This window comes from Megascapheus bottae, chromosome 11, assembly GCF_031878675.1.
Source record: "Megascapheus bottae isolate mThoBot1 chromosome 11, mThoBot2.hap1, whole genome shotgun sequence".
Classification (NCBI taxonomy): Eukaryota; Metazoa; Chordata; class Mammalia; order Rodentia; family Geomyidae; genus Megascapheus; species Megascapheus bottae.
Window position 1 is genome coordinate 22,114,698 of NC_143519.1, and position 20,165 is coordinate 22,134,862.

At 37.9% G+C, this 20,165-nt stretch overlaps 1 pseudogene; it reads left to right on the forward strand.

Moving 5' to 3' along the window:
• Positions 1–17,191, forward strand: part of LOC150056814 (general transcription factor IIH subunit 5 pseudogene) — a 48,924-nt pseudogene extending 31,733 nt beyond the window's left edge.
• Positions 17,192–20,165: the final 2,974 nt, after the last annotated feature.

Below are 20,165 nucleotides of genomic sequence, written 5' to 3' on the forward strand. Positions count from 1 at the left end.
AAAGGGCATAAAATAAGGGAGATATGAGTCTAATTTGTTATATTGCTTAGAAATGAGCCTGGCTGAGGCAGAAAGTTTGGCCTACTGGTAGCGTGTTTGCCTAACATGCATGAAGAGCCAGGTTCAATTCCTTGGTACCACATACATAGGGGGGAAAAATGTCGGAAATGGTGCTGTGGCTCAAGTGGTAGAGCTCTAGCCTTGAGAAAGTCCAAGGAAAGTGCTCAGGCCTGACTTCAAACTCCAAGACTGGCAAAAAAAAAAAGTAAGAAAGAAATGAGCCTGGTTACATTTTTTGAAATACTTACAACTTGCAAAGACAAATACCACATTTTTTTCTTATCTGTGTAATCTCAACCTTTAAAAACACAAGGGCATGAGAAAGGGTATCAATGTATGTGAATTAATGCACCTTCTATCTGGCAAATATAATGTAACCCTTCTATTAATTACAATAAATATATATATATATATGTATATATATAAAACACAAGGGCAGGGTTGGAGGTGTGACTTAATTGATAGAGCACTAGCCAATGAGCAAAAGTGGCAGGTAGCAAGTTCAAGTCCTAGTCTGGGACCTAAAATAAAAGAAAAAGATGTGGTGTAAAAGGATTCTTAAGGAAGACCTGAGGGGAAAAAATTAGCAGGTAAATATGATAAAAGAGGAGCAAGAAGAGCCGGGTGCCTGTAATTCAAGCTACTCAGGAGGTTGAGATCTGAGGAACACAGTTCAAAGCCAAAAGTTCATGAGTCTCTTGTCTCCAATTAACCACCAGAAAACCTGGAGTGGTGCTGAGGCTCAAGTAGTAGAGCACTAGCCTTGAGCAAAAGGAGCTCTGGGATACTGCCCAGGCCCTGAATTCAAGCCCCAGGACTAGCCAAAATAAAGGGGAGGAGGGGCAAGAATAGGTAACAACAACAAAAAAAGGGTAGATAGGTAAATTTGACCAAAACAAGTAATTGTGCCCATCACCGGTATTCAAGTAAGATATACACACAAAAAAAGTAAGAAAAAAAATCTGGGCACAATGGCTCCATGCTTGTCAGTTTTGCTACTTGTGAAACTCATGTGGGGATGATTGTGATTGAATGTCAATCTGGGCCAAAAGAGGATCATGGTCACAGGTCAGTCGGGGAAAACAAATTTGCAAGACAACATACTCTCAACAGAAAATAACAGGTTTGGTGATGCATGACTCTAATCCTAGCTACGGTAAGAAGTGTAAAAGGGAGGGTTATGGTCCATGAGTCTGACTACCTTTATTTAAGTGATTGTATCAGGTCCCAAAACATTTCCTGGTCTGGGTTATATACGAACTATTCTGTTGCTTCTTAAATTTAACATGTAGCAAATATTGATTCTGCTCTCTCACTTTTTTAATCAACCTTATGAAAAAATGAAGATGCACAACTAACCCAGAATTCAACTAATTAAGAAGGCAAAAAAAATAATATAGCTATCCAAGTTCTCAAATCAAATTGGTAACTCACAAGTAATTCTGCAGCAAGCATTTTCTTTGACTTGTACATCACAAGTCACTATTCTACCTTTCTTTTAAAAAAAAAAAAGCACTTCCTTTGGCATGTTTAATCAAAATATCCAGGTATTAGAATAAAGCTAGAGCCAGGGGCTTCTCTGATTTAGAAAATTGGACCTTGATTATGGCATGTTCATTTGTTTATCCTCGACAGATACATTTAAATATTTCATTTATTTTTTTACCCACTTCCTTGAAGCCTTGCAACTTGGTGAAGGGATTTTTTTTTTAATTTAAGTAAGAAGAGAATGAGTTTGCCACACATCTTCTCTTGTTTTCATTTATGAGATGTGCTTGCTTAATAAAGTAGAAGTGCTAGGGGAGCTGACAAGTTCAAGCTGTGTGGCAATTTAGCCAAATCTGAACTGCAGGGGGAAAGTGTGAAAAGGTGGACGAATGAATAAACTGGATGAACAACTTAGGGGGAGTGCTTTGGGAATGCCACCTGCTACACACTGAAACCTATAGCAACACTGCTTGTGCGGAGAATGAAGAAGGGTAACTGTGGAGAAGAATTAAGAATTGTAGATGAGCCCACTGGATGGAGAGTTAACACAGGGAATACACTAGAGTTACCAAACTGAGGACAACTGTCTTGTTAGCACTTAATTAGGATGATAGGTCTATCCCTGGTACCCCATCAGGCCTCTTTCTTACTTTTAAATTGTAAGAGTTGGGTTATTAGGCATGGTCTCTTTAATTACCTTTATAGTCACTTGTCCAATAAAACTGATAACAGTCATAGTGTCCTTCAGATTCAAAACATTAACTCTACCAGCAGTGCAAATGAGAAAGAGGGAGAGAACCCTGCTCACCTCTAATAGGGCTTTGCGGCCATCAGCTCCACAGCCTGCTTACTGCTGTGAACCCTGAAGATCGGTAACAATTACATGAATACTGGGATGGAAGACTTTACTTTTTGCCTCTTGTGCCCATTAGAAAGCCCAGTCTCACTCAAATCCATGTGCCAACTACTCAAGAGACTTCTGAGTAAAGGATTTCTGCACAGATTTGGGGTTATGATGCAGCATGAGGTCCACCCAAAAACAGACACCTTAAACCAAGGTCCTGGATCCTTGAGCAATCTATTTCACTAATTGCCACTGCATTCTGGGAATCCGACATCCAGAGCAAGTGCAGCCCTCCTCTTTGCTGGTGCACAATGGAAGATGACTGATGCTCAAACAAAGAATTCCATGTACTTGTGTGAGCATTATTATCTACAGTTTCACTTTGACTGGATTATTAATCAGTTGAATTAAAAATCAATTCGCTAATGAAATGTTGCAAAGAATTAAGTGAGCACATAACTTCTGACCTCAAAATATCTACCAGAGGGAAACAGAGAAAGGGCAAAGAAAGTTAGATATAACATGCTATTAAAAAGAACGTGCTACCCTCACTGATGAATTCCCTTGCTCTAATAGGACACACAGTGCCCACCCTGTGGCCAGGTTGCTAGATTCAGCTTGTTTGCTCAGCCTGTATCAATTGCTGCTACAGTTAGATTAATGCCTATGTTTGTCCCTGAAGCTCAGAAGAGATGAGACAGAGAAAAACCATGTCTTTGATGGGAAAAATTCCAGCCAAGAGATCCAAGACTTGCTGAAATTGCAAACGTTTCCAATCACATAGAATTTCCCTACTAGAAAGGAACAGACACTATTTGTCATGTCAAAAAAGTGTTTTCTAAGCAACCTTTTAACTCTTCATTTTTACTTACTACTATCTTCATTTACTTGAGGACAACAGGAAGTTCTACTTTGAACGTTTTGGTCACTTTTATATATTCCTTCAAATTTTTTCAAGAGCATTCCTCACAGTTCTAAATAAGGAATGACTTTTTTCATAGCATAAAAATAAAGTCTCATTGGACACAGATGGCTCATACCTATAATCCTAGCTATTTACGAAACTGAACTCTGAGTTTCCCTGTTTGAAGCCAGACTATGCAGGAAACTCCATGAGATTTTTATCTCCAGTTAACCAGCAAAAAGTCTGACATGGAGCTTTGCCTCAAGTGGTAGAGTACTAGTCTTAAGAAAAAAAGGCATAGGGACAGTCCCCAGACCCGAGTTCAATAGGTACAAAAGTAATAATAAGTCCCATCTCATCTGTGCAGTGATTATAATTCTCCAGAGAAGTTTCATATAGGTAGATGATACAGTGCATCAGTAATTCAACTTCTATCCATAACTCACTGGAGATGGAGGATTATCATCTTACCAGATAAAATACCCTATAACAAAAGCCACTGTGGATTATTGAGTAAGCCTGTTTTTAATTGGAAACCTAAAACTGTAGTTTGAACAACTTGTTAATGCATCATTTGAAGTAAAAATACTTGTCTTTTTCCAAGTAGAAGTTACCATAAAACAGATCAGTGAGAAGATCTTCTAGATCTCTCACTATGGTCTCTGATGTGTGTAGTGTTATGTATTACTTATTAAACCTCATCCTGTTATAATAATAAATATTGTAATTACTGTTAACCATGAAATATGAAGGATATTTCAGGATTCTCTTAGCCCAAAAGTAAAAATTACAATTGTAGATCCAGGAATAGTTAAAATGGTCCAACTTCATAAATTCCTAGTGGCAGTGAAAGCCTCATGTTCAAATCCTGGATTTCTATAGGTTTTAAGAGTTTATTTGAGACTAAGAATACGGAGACCAGTATCCATTGTCAGATCAACTGTATGAGTCAGGGTACCTACAATATATAAAAGTCACCACTCCTCCTCCCAGGCTGTTCCTATGAAGAGTCTTTTAATAGAGGAAATAATTACAGAATTAAAGGTAGTATGAAAGGAACCAAAACATGGAGAAACAACAAAAGGAAGCTATTTCCACTCTTTGGTTAAAGAAAAAAGGGGAGGAAATAGTGTTATCAGAATACAATGAAACCTGGAACCACTAGAACAGTCTTCCAGGCAAAGATTGTTTTTACTCCCTGCCAAAGATGGGGCACCAAAAGAGGAAAAGACAAGAGATTAAATTCCTGATTGTCTCTCCTCCTGCCCTTTGATGGACTGCCAGGGTTCCTCATTGGCTAAGCCCAATCAGGAGCAGGTTTCAGGGCTAGGACTCCTGGGGCACAAATCAGGACAGAAAATGAGAATAGACTGGGACAAAGAAACAGGAGAGCCAGCATAGACGCCAAAAAACAGCAGCACTCCCAGAAGCTAAATGCTGCACAGACACCCACCTCTTCTAAACTTCTCAAAATGTCTGTGTAACTTACTAAAACAACTATATAGGCCCTTTAATTTTGGTCTATTTTTTTGTTTGATGAAAAGTTTATGACAGAATTGCAAATAGTCCTGCCTTGTACATGGTTGGGAAAAAAAAAATAGTCACAAACCAGATGGGGGAAGACATGAAGATTTTTACCACAATCTGTGGAAATAGAAACCATCAGTCTAGTCCATGAGTGGCTAACCATAGAGTTACCAAGAGCTTTTGGGAACACTGGCCAACCACGGTCCTGGCTGAAAGTATCTGCCAGTGTCTGTTAGTTCTTTTCCTCCCTCTCTCTCTTTCTCTCTCTCCTTTCTTCCTTTTCTCCCTTCCTTCTTTCCTCTTCTTCCTCTTTCTCCCTTTCTCCATTTCCTTCTTCTTTTTCAGGTCCTAGAGCTTGAACTCAAAGGCTAGGCATTGTCCTTTAGTTTTTTCACTCAAGGCTAGTGTTCTACTGGGAATAAGAATCTTACGGACTTTCTGCTTCAGCAGACTTTGAACCATGATCCTCAGATCTCAGCTTCCCAAGTAGCTAGGATTACAAGCATGAGTCAACAGCATCCAAGTTTCTTTTTCTTCCTTTTTCTAGTTTTTAAAATTTTCTATTAAGATGTTTATTTAGCATAGGTTTGTTGTACAAGGGAGGTTTTATTGTTCACATCCCATTCGATGTACCTTAATCAAACTTATTCCCTCCCCTTTCTCATCTCTTTATTTCTGAAAATAGTTTCAACCCACTTCTACTATTCTACTTGCGTATATGCATGTAAAGTACTTTGATCATTTTCTTCCTCATCACCCCTCCTCCTGCCAACATTCTTTCATGAACCTACTCTAAAACTTAGATATCCACTACCATGCTCAGATTCTCTTGACACTCAAAACCCAGGCTTCATGCTATGTGTTCCAAGAAGTCTTTCTTGATCTTCTGGGTTCAATATTTATCTCCCTCTACCTTAACATTGCGATTCTTCATTCATTCACACAGTATGTGTGAATGAGAAGCTCATGTATTCAATCATCTCTCCAAGAGACCATGATGGATCTTACAAAGAGCTGTTCATCTTGTGTCCACTGCCCTGTCCGGAGTAGCTCCTGACATATAAGCAGTGCTGTGTAACTGTGGTGGAGCTGAAGCATATGATGGTTTGTCTTCCACATACAGTTCTCTAGAATGTGACACATGCACCCCGGAGACCACTGTGTGCACATTACTTTGCAATATGAACAGTGGGGCTCCAGGAAATATGGAGTTCGATACTAAACAGTTATCACAAATTAAAACAAAGTAGGAATCTGGCAAAAAGCAGTCCTACGGTCTTGTGCATGTTAAGTGGTTGAGGAATAAACAAACACAATAATAAACCTGACACTTAACTGGAATGAGTCCTAAAGTCTGCCCACAGAAGCATTGTGAGTCATTGTGAGGGGTTTTCTGAAGCAGGAGGGCCAGTTGCAATCCCAGATGTGCAGGAAACTGGCTGAAAACACAGCCAACAACCTAAAAGCTGGTAGGTGTGTGAGGACTATGGGGTGAGTTTTGTATATTCCCATGCTGCAACAGCCAGCCGGGTGTAGTTTCCCATGTTTACCTTGTGTTTCTCAAAATGAAATTGCACATAAACAGATGTGAGCTTCACATCAGGCTCAAATTGTCCTCTAACTGTCATGCTAGAGCAAATTCACATTTTTTTACATAAGTGTTTTAGCACAACTGACTTACCACAATGCATAAATAGTATAAATAGCCTGCATTTGGATTTCAAAATAGGCAGCAAACTACAGCAAAACACATTCACAAATGCTTCTGAAGAAAGTTATAAAATGATAGCCTAAAGTTACAAGAGGAAAGGAGGGGCTAGTATCTCCTTTTAGGGCATAATTAAGATGGGCAAATCACTTACGCTTATTCCATTTATCTTTTACTTTCTCTAAAATAGGGATAACCTGCTTTCTCCTCACCATGCAGGAGCAGCGTGAAAGGACGCTAGAGAATAGTGTAGAGACCACTGAGGACACTAGACATTTTGATAAGCTCTGAGGAAAGAGTGTACACTATATAACAAAGTTAATTTTTTTACACATCAAATATTGAGCTGTGCCAACATTTGTTTGCATTGTCTATATAAAAATCTTAATAGTTGGGTAAAACAAATCAACATTTCTGTACAGAGGTACAGTTGTGTATTGTTCACAGACAAATCACATCTAACTAATCTGATCATGTCCAGACACAACCAGCTGTTCCTTCAATGTTATTTCCAACTTTCTTGTGGCCCCAATAAAGCAAGGGAAAGCGCATGCTCTTCTCCTGTCTAGCATTTGTACTGCTTTTTAAAACTTAGCTTGACAGAAAACAAAACGGATAACATTCATAATATTTAATGTATGTATGTGAAAACAGAACTAGGTAAATGACGAAAAGGGTTGACACTGGTCACAAACGGACAAATTAGAATTAAAAACTTGAATTAAAGCCTCTTTGTACAACTTCTTAAGTATAGTTAATATTTTTAAAATTCTAAACTACTAGTGAATTAATATGTAATACAATGTAGCTCTGGCTATAATCTGAAGATTCTTACATTTTTAACACATAGTGTGTTAATTATATTTTTTATCTCTGTGATAGACTGCGAGATATTATCAACTTAAAAGGATTTGTTTTGGCACATGGTTTCAGAGGTTTCAGTCCATCCTTGTGGGGAAGGCATGACAGAGTAGAGTAGCTCATATTCTGGTAGGCAGGGGAAAGAAAGAAACAGACAGACAAACAAAAAAGTGCTTGCTAGCTAGCTTCTTTCTTCTTTCTCTTTATTCCCTCCCTACCCAAGCCTCTGGGATGGTATTACCATATTTAGTTAATCCTCTCTACAAATGCTTTCACAGACCATCCCAGAGATGTACTTTATTGATCTTCTAGGTGCTTCTCAACCCACTGCAGTTCACAAGTTAAGAGTAAACATCCACAGCCACCCTCCCACACATGAAGAATTGTATGAGATGATTTATGAAAAGTCCCACAGGGAACACATGTCCTATGAGGCCACCAGGGTTCATTCAGTTAACTACAACAGAGACTGGGAAAAGTCTTCCTAAGGGCACAGGAAGAGGGAATGAATGAAAATTAGAAACATAATTAATGACTTTAATTATCCCCATGTATTGTAGCAATATTAGAATAAGTTCCCAGCTTCTAACTTTTTAATAAATATTATGTGGATCACATGAAGCTAATATGGCTAAAATGATCAAATGCTCAAGCTTAACAAATTCAGTTATACATTGGTTCTTTCCTTATATCTACAATTTCATGACAATTGTACCCAATCTAACTTCATGATTCGTGATTTTAAGTACTAAGATCATTATAATACCATAGTGAGATATAAAAATATTTAAAATTCTAAATCATAATTATTCTTCAGTAACAGTCTACCTTCAAATTATTCTTCAATAACAGAACAGATTTTCTTAGCATGCTATACTTTGTATGTATATATATATATATGTATAAATATACATGAAAGAGTCTGCTATAAATTTCTCCCTAATGTATCTTCATAACACCAATTAGTCATTACAACAACTATTTAGTGACTAGTGTTGCTGTGTTAATATGCTAACCAACAAAGCCCCCTCAAGCAGACTGTGCCTTCAATACTAATAATATTTCTAAAAACTTTGAAGTATAGTTTAATAATAAGTGTGAATTTTAAGATAAGTATCAAGAAGATTTCATTTCCTTTTACTATACTGAGGAAATAAACTTATGTTCTTCAAAACAACTTGAGGCAAAAGTCATTAATGACTCTTCAATGCTCAGACAGAAGAAAGAGAAGCACATGAATCCCTCATGAGATCAGCCAGTTATTTCCTGAGACGCTGGCTGGGATTCACAATTAATAAAATAGAAAATGGTTGTGCTATTTTTCACTTATTGGCTATGATAAAGGTATTTGTGTAATAAACTGTTTTGAATATAGCTGCTATGGGCTCATTTCCTATAGAAATTCCTGCATTCCACTTAGAGATAATCAAGTGTTTCATCTTCTATGTAGTCCTTCATTCCCTATTTCTGAGATATACATGGAAATGTTATATTAATCCTTAAAACTGTATGCCTTTCTGGGAATAAGTACAGCAAAAGTGATAGGATGCCTACTATCAAGGCCCTGGTTTGATTCCTCATGCTACCAAAGCTAGTATCTTCTACAAGCTATTGATTGTGCTACTGGAATCACCTTGTAGTATCAGAATGCCTATATTCTATTTTTCATATGACCTTTTACTAATTTTATAAAGAATTATAGCAATTATATCCCACAATAATGTAGTTCTTTTTAAGTATCATACCTGATCTTCTTAATATTCTACATGGCCCTAATGGTAGAATGCCTGCCTAATCATGCACATGGCCCTAAGCTAAATCTCAATATTGCCCAAAATATTATAAGTTGTTTTAAGTCTTTTCTTTCCTATGTATTATGTAATTATCCTTGATGAAACTGTGAGGCAAAGAAATAATTTATTCAAAGCCAAAACCCTATAACTGTCGTAAATGGCATTTGAAACTGGGCAATCTGATAAGGTCTATACTTCCAGACATTATATTCTGAAGCTTTCTTCTATTATTGTATATTTTATTAAATTTATTCAGAGAAATGATAAGGTTCTTTGTTGATAATTCAAATTCTCGATCATGGTTCCAAATTAGCACAAATTGCTTTTGCACTAAAAGTTACCTCTCTCCCCTCTTGCAAATGCTTTCATTTCATAGCCCTTCTTTTCCCTGCACTTTAGTTGATTTTGGTGATTAAAGAGAACTGTTCATCTGCAACAAAAGCAAAACATTTCTGCCAATAGCAAAAAGTGACAGCTGAAACAGCATTTAAAGTACATCTTGAATAAATGTTCAAAAGCATGGCCTTAGGGCAATTTCCTGTTTTACTGGAAAATCTACTTTGCTAGTGTCTGATAAAATTGTACGAATGGTGAAAGCTTAATTCTCTGAGGCATGTTCTATGAAGCATTTGACAGCTTATCTGATGAAATCCATTCTACTACCAGTTCAGAGAGACCAGGCGCCCCTCATGGAGAAAACCTCCTCTGAATGGCTCTTGTAGCCTTGGGGCTGATGTTATTAGTTCCTAAATGAACTGATTAGTGTTTCGTTGACTTATTTCCCAGCAACTGTACTCATGCTTGACATGCCAAAGGTTTTCCATCTTAATCAATCCAGTGTTGGAAATGACTTGCTAGTGTGTGGAAATATTATTAGGGCTATTTAATACTTTGAACCATCCAGGTGATTCAATAAATTTAGACAAAATTAAATCATCACTCATATAAGATTGGATGAAGTGTCAGTTTAGCCTCACAATTAAATGTTCCATTCTCCGGAAGATGGAACAGGAATAAGCAAGTACTCACAAGTGGATTGCTACTGCATGGTCCCAGAGCCTCATGCTATAAAGTAAAGAACACTCAGCTAAACATTGTACTATCTAAAATACTGCCTACCGTACAATGATTACTATTAATTCAATAACTCTTGAAATTAAAGTGTAAGATTTCCTCCCCCAGATTCAGTGATCTGTGCCAGCACTAATGTCTAGTTCTGAGCTTTGATCTCTGTCAAGCCTTCTGGTTACAAATCTAACCAGTATCAGATTCAGCATTCCTGTCATTTAACGGATATACAAACGTGTAGATGAACAATAGGTGAAAATATGAGGCTATCCTCGTTACATCAATTGGCTTAAAGAGAATATTATTTTGTGATCTGATGCAAAGAGTATCTTTCCAAATTGAGGTGAAATGTATTTTTTGGGTTCAGCTACCTTAGCACCAAACAACAGCATCCTCAGAACCCCCAGGGAACTGAACTAGGAGACTGCTTTGAATTATTTGTGGAGTTCCATTACATTGCTTTTTACTCCCTCAGGCTTTAAAGTATTCCCATAGTATAGTAGGCAAATGGAAAAATATATGACTATATTTACCAAACACATAAACAAGATATTGTTTTCACTTTACATTGTCCTCTTTGTGAGAAACAAGGGATAATTTCTGATGGACTTAACATTGTTCTGCTTTTGAATCACTGACTTTCCCTTTGCTTTTTTGTTTTTGGGGTCTTTTTTTAGGGGGGTATTGATTTGTTTGTCTTATGAATACTGCGAAGCATACAATTAGTTCTTCTCTTCTAGACAACGTGGCATAAGACTTGCGGTTCAACTGTAGAAAACACAAGTGCTTCTCATGAGCATACTGGGTTCTACGTCCATCCCTATCTTCATTCTACATTTTTACTCTTATCCACTCTTGGTGTATCCTTCCTCTGCCACTTATGAGCAGAAATAGCTTCAGGATATGCATAAAATTACTCTAGAGCATGTCAAGGAATAAATAAATCAATTGAGTGTTCTACACTAGAGCACACCATCATTCACTGCACAAGGTGATTCTTGTGATGGTGTAACTGGATGGGGTCAGTATAAGAACCTAGATTTTGATGATGCTGAAGATCTGCTAAAGTTAGTAAGCAATGAACTTCCTCCACTCGCTACCTCTTCAATGTAGTCACTTAACTTCTCCAATTCTACTTTCATCTTTTTACATGGGAAAAATAATATCCTACATTTTTTGTGAGTGATAGACAGGCGCATTCATCTGTTTATTCAACCAGTGAAATAGCTACTAGACTATATCTGACCAGTTGTGTACTGTGCACTGTGAACTGCAGATAGAGCAAAAAGAAACAGAAGATAAAGCAGGAAATGTCCCTACTATTTGCAAATGTGCATTCTTATGAAAAAAGACATAAAACACCAAATAAATAAGATGATTCCAATGACAATAAATGCAACAATGGTTGTGTTAGCATTGAGCTAAGGTCTTGAGTTTGGGGTGGCATCTATTATATGAAGCAGAGTGCTCAAATAGAGCAAGTCAAGACTCTGAGATATGAGTACATTTGCTACCATGAAAAAACATAAAGTCATGGAGGCCAAGTAGGGCAAATGAGAACAGAGGAGTCGAACATTGTCCTTTCTCTGCACTTGGAATATAGCCAGCCTTCGTATATGGAATATAGATTACTGTGTGGCACCATTTTAAAGCAAAACTGAAAAGGAAAAATTGCTTAAAGTTATATGTTTTCCCCTCTTGGAAAGGAAAACAACAGAAATTCCTTTTTAAGTTCTGTCATGAGCCAAAACATAAAGCCAAGAGAAGGAAAGAAGAAGCCAGGGTTTATTTTCTGTGCAGAAGTACAGAAAAGAAGCTCAATAAAAAATACAATTGCTATCATCAATACACCTCTGGATTCCAGTACCAAAAGAGTCAGCGCCTTCCTTCATCAGAATTGAGAGCTAATGAGGGCTCATCTTCAGTCACGTTCCTTCAATACGAAGAACTGACTAATCTCTATGCAGTCAACAGAGCTCTATTTCCCCTTCTGAACACAGAGAGACAGGTGAACAGAGATAATAGCCTCTTCTCTTTAGGTACCTTATAACTTCCAAGAAGGCAAAACATGCACAAGAAAAAATGAAAAATCCCCCAGTATAGTGATACGACAACACATGAAGGCTGAGTAGCAATATTCTATATTTGCTGTATTTGACAACAGGGTCTGACATTAGGGTATATACAGAGGGGAAAACTCTGTATATAATAATTATTTAGAGAAAGTAATATTTAACCAGGCACGCTGGTGGCTCCTATCTGTAATCCTAGTTACTCAAGAGGCTGAGATCCGAGGATTGTGGTTCAAAACCAGCCTGGGCAGGAAAGTCCATGAAACTGTTCTCTCTAATAAACTACTCAGAAAAATCTGGCACTGACTCTGTGGTTCAAGTGGTGAAGTGCTAGCCTTGTTCAAAAGAAGTTCAGGGGAATAGTCCTAGCCCTGAGTTCAAGCCTCAGGACAGGCAAAAAAAAAAAAAAGAAAAAGTGAAAAGAAAAGCAAAAGCACTATTCATTTATGACTTTACATAGCACAATTTTTAAGGTAGCTCTGGATAAGGACATGGACTCTTGGTCATTCTAAACCAGTTAACTATAGTCTTAAATAATCCCAAACCTCTATGGGACTATTGTTTATGTGGGAGGAAAAAAAGTACAGCTATCAAATCTCTAAACCTGAACAATCAGAAATACCCAAGAGAACTAGATAATTCCTTCTTATACCTATTGATATAAGAAGACCTTTATCTATTGTGAATACATGCTGATAGAAGACTTCTGATCTCATCAGGAAGCAAGAAACAACATATTATTTATTTTGATTTTTTGTGTGCCAGTATTGACTAGAACTCGGGTTCTTACACCTTTTCCACATTCTTCTGGATGGTTGGTGATCTACTACTTCAGCCATGTTTCCAATCCAGTCTTTTGATGGTTATTTTGGAGATAGGACACTCCAGGACTTTTATTGCCAGGTTTGCCTTGAACTACATTTCTCCAGACCTCGACTAAGGTTGCAGATGTGAGCCATTGCCTGGCTACTACTTTTTATTTTTGTGTCTTCGGGGCTTTAACTCAGTCTCTCATGTTCTTGTCTGTATCGCTTGCTCCAAGCTAGAACTCTACTACTTGAACCGTATCTCCACCTTCTATTTTGTTTTTAATTGATAAATTATCATTGTACACATTTATTAAGTACAATAGCTTTTGGTAACTATATGTTCTGAAATAAACAGTTAGATTTGGGAACATCCATCACCCCATCCATTTATCATTTCTTTGCAGAAATAACATGGAAAAATACCTTTCCAATATTTTGTACTGTTCAAAAAATACTATTCAAATACCATTTTGTATTGTTAACTATCATCATTTCATTTTGCAGGAAAAAAATTTGATTTTATTTCTTTTATTTAAAGGTAACTTTGTGCCCAGTGACCCTGCCTCCCTTTCCTTCCCCCAGCCACTGGTAACTACTATGTTCTTTACTCCTATAAGATCAATTTCTTCAGATTCCATGTAGGAATGAGACCATTCCATACTGTCTTCTTGTGCTTGAATTTTTTCACTTAACATAATATCCTCCATGTGACAGCAAATAACAAGACTTGGTTCTTTTGCAGAGTGGGTGGGAGTATTACAATTGCATTCTGTTGGGCACATGTACCATATATTCTTTATCAAATGCCAGACATTAGATTTATTTGAGATCTTGGATATCGTGAGTAGACACAGTAACAAAGTGTCACTGTTTATATATCATTATACATAGGCTATCAAAAGTGGTACATCTAAGAAACTTCTCCAAGCCTCACCACAGAGTATACTTCTAACTGTCTCTTCAACACTTTTTCAGGGATCCAAAAACATTTGGTACTTGAGTAGAACTGAACACTTCATAGATTAATTCTTTTCACCAGTCCCCACAATGCAGTCCATCATTTCCTTAAGAAAGGCAAGAAAATTCCCTCCAATTAATAGAGTAGATATGAATATGTACACATCTTTTTTCATGTTTCACTCTAGGGAAAATTTATAGATTCGGACAACAAGTTGTGGAGCCAGGATGAAAGCCACCAGTGTTTTCTATGGATGTGACTTCCTAATGTCAATGTAAAGTTCTATGAGAGAAAAACCATCTGGCAGTTGTTGGACTGTTGGGTGTAGGATCCTAGGTTCAGTTTCTCTGAGGTTATTATTGTCTATTTGTGTAAAATTAGCAGAATGGCCCTTGATCTCTTGCTTTTAACATTCTCCTCTAAAACTTAAGAACTTTCACATGAGGGACATAAAACAAATTTATTACAGGATTCTGAAAACAAACAAAAATATCTCTTGCTGATTAGCATTCTGAAGACAGTAGAGTGAATTTGCTTTGGCTATTTTAAAAGTATCAATATTGCCTACCAAAACTTCACATGGCCCTGATTCATTAGAACAATGCATACTTCTTGGTTGGCTCCTTAAGATGATGAGAAGCTTATATATATTTCCTATAATTACAATTTTCTGTAGGAGTTTTTTTAATAATTAATTCTCCCAAGCACAATGTTTTTTTAAAAGCATTGTTAGTAGGACTTTACTGTAATTAAGATGCAGGTTTTTTCACCAGTATTTCCCTGGCAGCTCAGCCAGGATTTAGGAACACTGATGGCCTTCCATAGTTGATATTGTAGCTACTTCTTCTCAAAGCACAGATGAAACGTGAAATGTTTCTTAGAGTCCATACATCTCAGAAGCAATCTACTCTGCTTTCTAGCCCAGAATATACAGGCTAGTTTAAGTATGCATCTCTAACACTTTAAACTTCATGTTAAAAACAACCCAGAATGTATGGATGAAAAGATCACAGCAAAACACATACAAAAATCAGCAAGAAAGTTTAAAGATAGGGAGGAGAGGGGCAATAAAAAGTAATAGTGGGAGTAAGTGTAATTATATATATATATATATATATGGAAACATCACTGTGAAACTCCACAATTTCTACAATTAACACATGCTTTAAAAAATAAACTCAGAGCAATTGTGTGTCTACTTATATTATTTGGCTTTCTAGCAGACTTCTCACAGCAAATGCAAAATCTCTCTCACAGACTAAACCAGAAGTTTTGCTGCACAAACTTGGATAACATTCAAAATATAAATCAAAACTGCTTATTGGGTTCATGTAAGCCTGTGAAGGCGTCCCTCCTTCAGGAAGACATGTACAGAAAACCTGCCTGACTCTCTCAGCAGAAAAGAGTAGAGCTCTAGGCTGTGTGAGTCCTACTTCCTTCTGCCCACTGCAACAGCTGGAAGCAAAGCCTTCCCTACTTCCTCTGCACAGAGTGGTAGCTGACTGTGACACACATAAGTGGGATAGAAATAGGGATTGTAACCTTGTTCAAGGGCTACCTGGATGCAGATTTTGTTCCTACAGATCTCCTCGAAATTATAAAGAAGAGAGGTAGCCCCAGCCCACAATCTTCCAGGAGAGTCATGGCTTCCCTAAACACTCAGGAATCAGCTCTCTGAAATGTCATCACCTGTCAAGGGTCCCAGAAGTCTTCTTCCTCCCAAACAATGACAGTGAGTAATGGTGTTATGTCACAGAGCCAGCTGGTAGACAGAATCTCAGAGCCAGGCCTGAAGGACTCACAGAGCTAAACCATACCTGGTGACCAAGATAAGAGGCACACGCACTCCCAAAATTACCAAGAACTCAAAGTCTCCAGCTACGAAGATGCTAATGCAGAAAGCCAAGAAGACAAGATCAAGGAAAGAATCCAAAGGACATCATGAAATTAAGCTGCATAGAAGTTTCCACAGAACTCTTTTATTATGTTTCCTCGCTCTCTGCCAAAAATGAAAAAAAAAAGAACAGGAAGGAATCTTCCTTGCCCTCAGCCAGATGGAGGCTGGAACAGCCAGAGGTGGAGTCAGGAAATTCCCTGATAGGAAATCCATAGTAAAAAATTACCTGACATAGACATCATTAGCTTAAGTCTTCTTATTAAGACTGGAAAAAAATGTTTCCTTTACCCTAAAATAAGCAAATATATCTGTAGAGTCAGAAAATAAAGATTAACAATCAGATAGAAGAAAGAAGAGCATTACAAAGGATTACAAACATGAGGCAGAAATAGAGAGAGGGAGAGAAAAAAAAGAGAGACGGGGAGGGAGGAAGGAGGGGAGGGAAGGGGGGAGGGAGGGAGAACATGAGAGTCTTTTTAAACATCTTTGGTGGTTCACACTTATAATCCTAGCTCCTGAGATCTGAGGATCTTGGTGCAAAGCCAGACTGCTCAAGAAAGCCTATGAGACATTTCTAGCCAACTAACCACCAAAGAAGCCAGAAGTGGAACTATGGCTTAAGTGGTAATGTACTAGCCATGAGCAAAAAGCAGCTCAGGGAAAGTGCTCAGGCCCTGAGTTCAAGTCTCAAGACTGGCAGTAGCACTGGCACTGGTGTGTGTGCATGCATATGCACACACAATATCTCTTTCTAGTGAAGTATCTCTGACCACAGTGACTATTAACCTTCATCACAATTGGATTAAAAGGACCAGAGTGCCACGGGACCAGCTGGAAGGTGTGTGTGCAGAAGCTCTGAGCAACTGGGAAAAGTGGGAGTTAAATCTCAAAGGTAAATTGAAGTTGATGCATCTGAATTTTGTGTTATTTTATCCTTTTTTTATTATTAGCCTTCTCGAGGCCATCTGCACCTTCTGACTGGGAAAAGATGGGCAACGTCTTGAAAGAGTGCTCATAGAGTGTGATCCCTCCATGCTGCAGTCCCTGGTGGACTTGGATGGGTCTAATGTGCTGGGGAAGAAGTTCATCATTCAAGACATGGGTGACACTCGTGTCTTTATAATACCGGTGTTGGTTAATGTGCTCCAGGGGCCAAAGGTGAACGAATGGATCAAAATGCTTTTTCTCTTACCCAGAAGTGAAAACACTAAACACTGACTACTTAGGAATTGCAAGCAGCACTTGTGAACAACCAGCTCCATTTCCAGTCACGTGGTCAGTAAACCTAGCAGACTGTTTAGAAGCTTGCTGTGGGAAAGGCTGGGGGATCATTTGCTCAAACAAAAGCTCAAACAAAGAACTTCTTAGAATTAAAAAAAAAAACTTCTAACAGTGGGCAAAAATGTACTTCTTACCTTAAAAAATAAAAAACGCAATTGCATTAAAAGGCATTAGATGGCTACAGTTTGGATAGAGTGCCCCCCAAAGGCTCAAATATTAAAGGCTCACTCACAGCCAATGTCATTATAGAGAGAGTATCAAATGGGAAGTGTTAGATCTTGGTAGTGCCTTGAAGAGGGCCTTAGGAGGTTTTAGATCATTGGAAGAATGTGAGCGCCTATCACATTTGGGCCACAAGTAGATTTTGGCCCCAGCAAGTATTCTGCACCATGATGTCTCACCTCAAGCCCCAAAACCATGGAGTCACCCAGTTATGAATTATAGTCTCCAAAAAATTAAGGAAATAATAAAAGATTTTTTTTTCTTTAGAAGTTGATTATCCCAAATATTTGTTACAGTGATAGAAGGCTGGCTGATCTTCTGGAATTTCAAAATTATTTTTATTTCTTCAGGATGAAAGAAATACAGGGAGATAGAAGCCCCGCTCATTCATACGAACATCAATGGGATAGGTGGGGTATTTATGCAACTCCTTCCTAACACAATTAAGAAGGAAGCTAAGGGTCCATGATATTCACCAGTAAAATCTTGCAGCTATTTCTTGACATGGCCATTCATTTTCTTACCTAATACATGAAGAATCCCCTTCAAGTTGTTAGTTTAGTGAGTGGAGCACGTGGGAAGAGCAAGAGTTTGCTCACAGAGCCCTGGATTCTGGGTAGCCTCTTCTCATCCCAAGCTCTTATGGGCCTGAGCCCTCCATCTCATCTCCAGTTTCCATTGTTTCATGAACTGAAACTTGATGTAACCTAACCAAGAATTTAAACTCCAGCCATGCCAATTATTTAGATCTTACCATAAGAACATTGCTCAGAGTACGATTATGAAAGGGATTTTTACATTCAACATATTTCCTATCCAGTTGCCAGATTGCTAAATATTGTCAACTTTCTCACTTCGATCCCATCACTACACTACATTCACAAGGCAATCACTGCCAGGTAGATGCCCAGTGGTTTCAGCTTGGTAAATCTGGCTAAGGGCAATCCACATCTCATGTAAGATGGATGACAGTATTAGAGCCTGTAGATTATTCCTAGCATTTTTAAAGTCATTATCTTTCATTTTTCAGTTCGCTGCTTTGATTTTTCCTTCTTCCTCAACTAGTAACTAACTGTAAGGACAGTGTCTTTTGTGGACCATTTTTCCTCTTCTTAATTGTAAATGCTGCAGCACCCCTAAAGGCACAGTACACAGACCTCTACCCTTTGCTTTATCGACATTAACATCCTAACTAGATTTGTCCATTGTGTCACCCTCAAACTGCTTCAGACGGCTGTTCGGAATATCCCACATCCACGTGTCTCACACGCTGCTGAAAGCAAACGGGCTCTCCTTTCAAACCCTAGTTGTCTTTCAGTCTCTCCATTTTTAGTCAGTGGTGCTGCCATTTATTCAGTGATTCCAGCTAAAAACTTGAGGTGTTTTTCATTTTATACACGACATTGAATGCAATTAGTTCTTTTGACTCCATCTTAAAAGGTTTTTCTATAATCTGAGTATTTCCCCAGATTCGACTGATACTTTATGGCTTTCAGTTACTCTTCCGTCTCTCATTTACACCTGCAGCAATTCCTGTGTCTACCCTCAGTTCACTCTCTCCCGCTTTTCCCAACACACTGAAGAAAAAGTCCAACTCGTCATGCCCATGAGTTCCTACACAATCTTGCCTTGTCTTTCTGTGCTCCTCTCACTGCTTCTCCCTCTTTTTGCTCTCGTTTCTTCCCAGTGACGCTCTCTTATTGTCTCTCAAACAAACAAAACAGTCATTTCTATTGCAGGGTGTTTGCACTTGCTGTTCTGTCTGCATGCATCTTCTCATTTCACTTATATCTTTCAAAGATGATTTGCATCATCTTTGCCTGCATTGCACATTGCCTTTAGTCTCACCAGGTCTATCCTTAATGCATTATGTGTGGTTTTTGTTTTTAATTACCTACCCACCAATAGGATGCAGGCTCCATGTAAACGAAGATGCAATTTCCTTTGTTTTCACAGATGTGTATAGAACACTACTTAATAACAATTGGTTCCTCCGTATTTGTCAAGTGAATGGATAGCTCAGCGAGTTAGTAAACACAGAGTAAGTTGGAAATAGCATGCAGATAAAAGATAATACTGCTAAAGTGGGCCAACGTACATGACACTGGGCCTCAAAGAACAGAATCTTCTCAACTGCAATGTTTTAGACACAGTCGCACACTTGTTGGGGATCTTAAGGAGACATGAGACATCATCTGATTTATTTTTTTAAAGTGCTTTGTGAGGATGATATATATGAGCCCAGGCAATTTCTTAAAAGTGTGTGCAAACAGATTTTAGACAATTAAATAATAGCTTTGATACGTTAGAGTGATCCTAATTTCACAAAATAAAGAATTCATGAGCAATTAACCTATTATCTACTTTTCACGTAACAAATGTTCATCTTTCAGTACAATAATAGATTAAATAAACTCAACTATCATAAACTAAGTAGTTCTGTATAAAAACAAGTTTAATTTAGGAGAAGAAATTTTATTTCTTGTTTCACGCTCTGTAAACTCATGGAACTAGATCGTGTTTATGGCTTCTTTGAACAAGAAGAAAAACCCATCTTCAGATTTTTAAAGTTATTTTTACCTTAAACAGGTGAGAAAAATGCATGGAGGAAAATAAGTCCTCGTGTCAAAGGCCAACACAAGAAATTACCAGCCAGGGCTGGGAGTTTGGCCT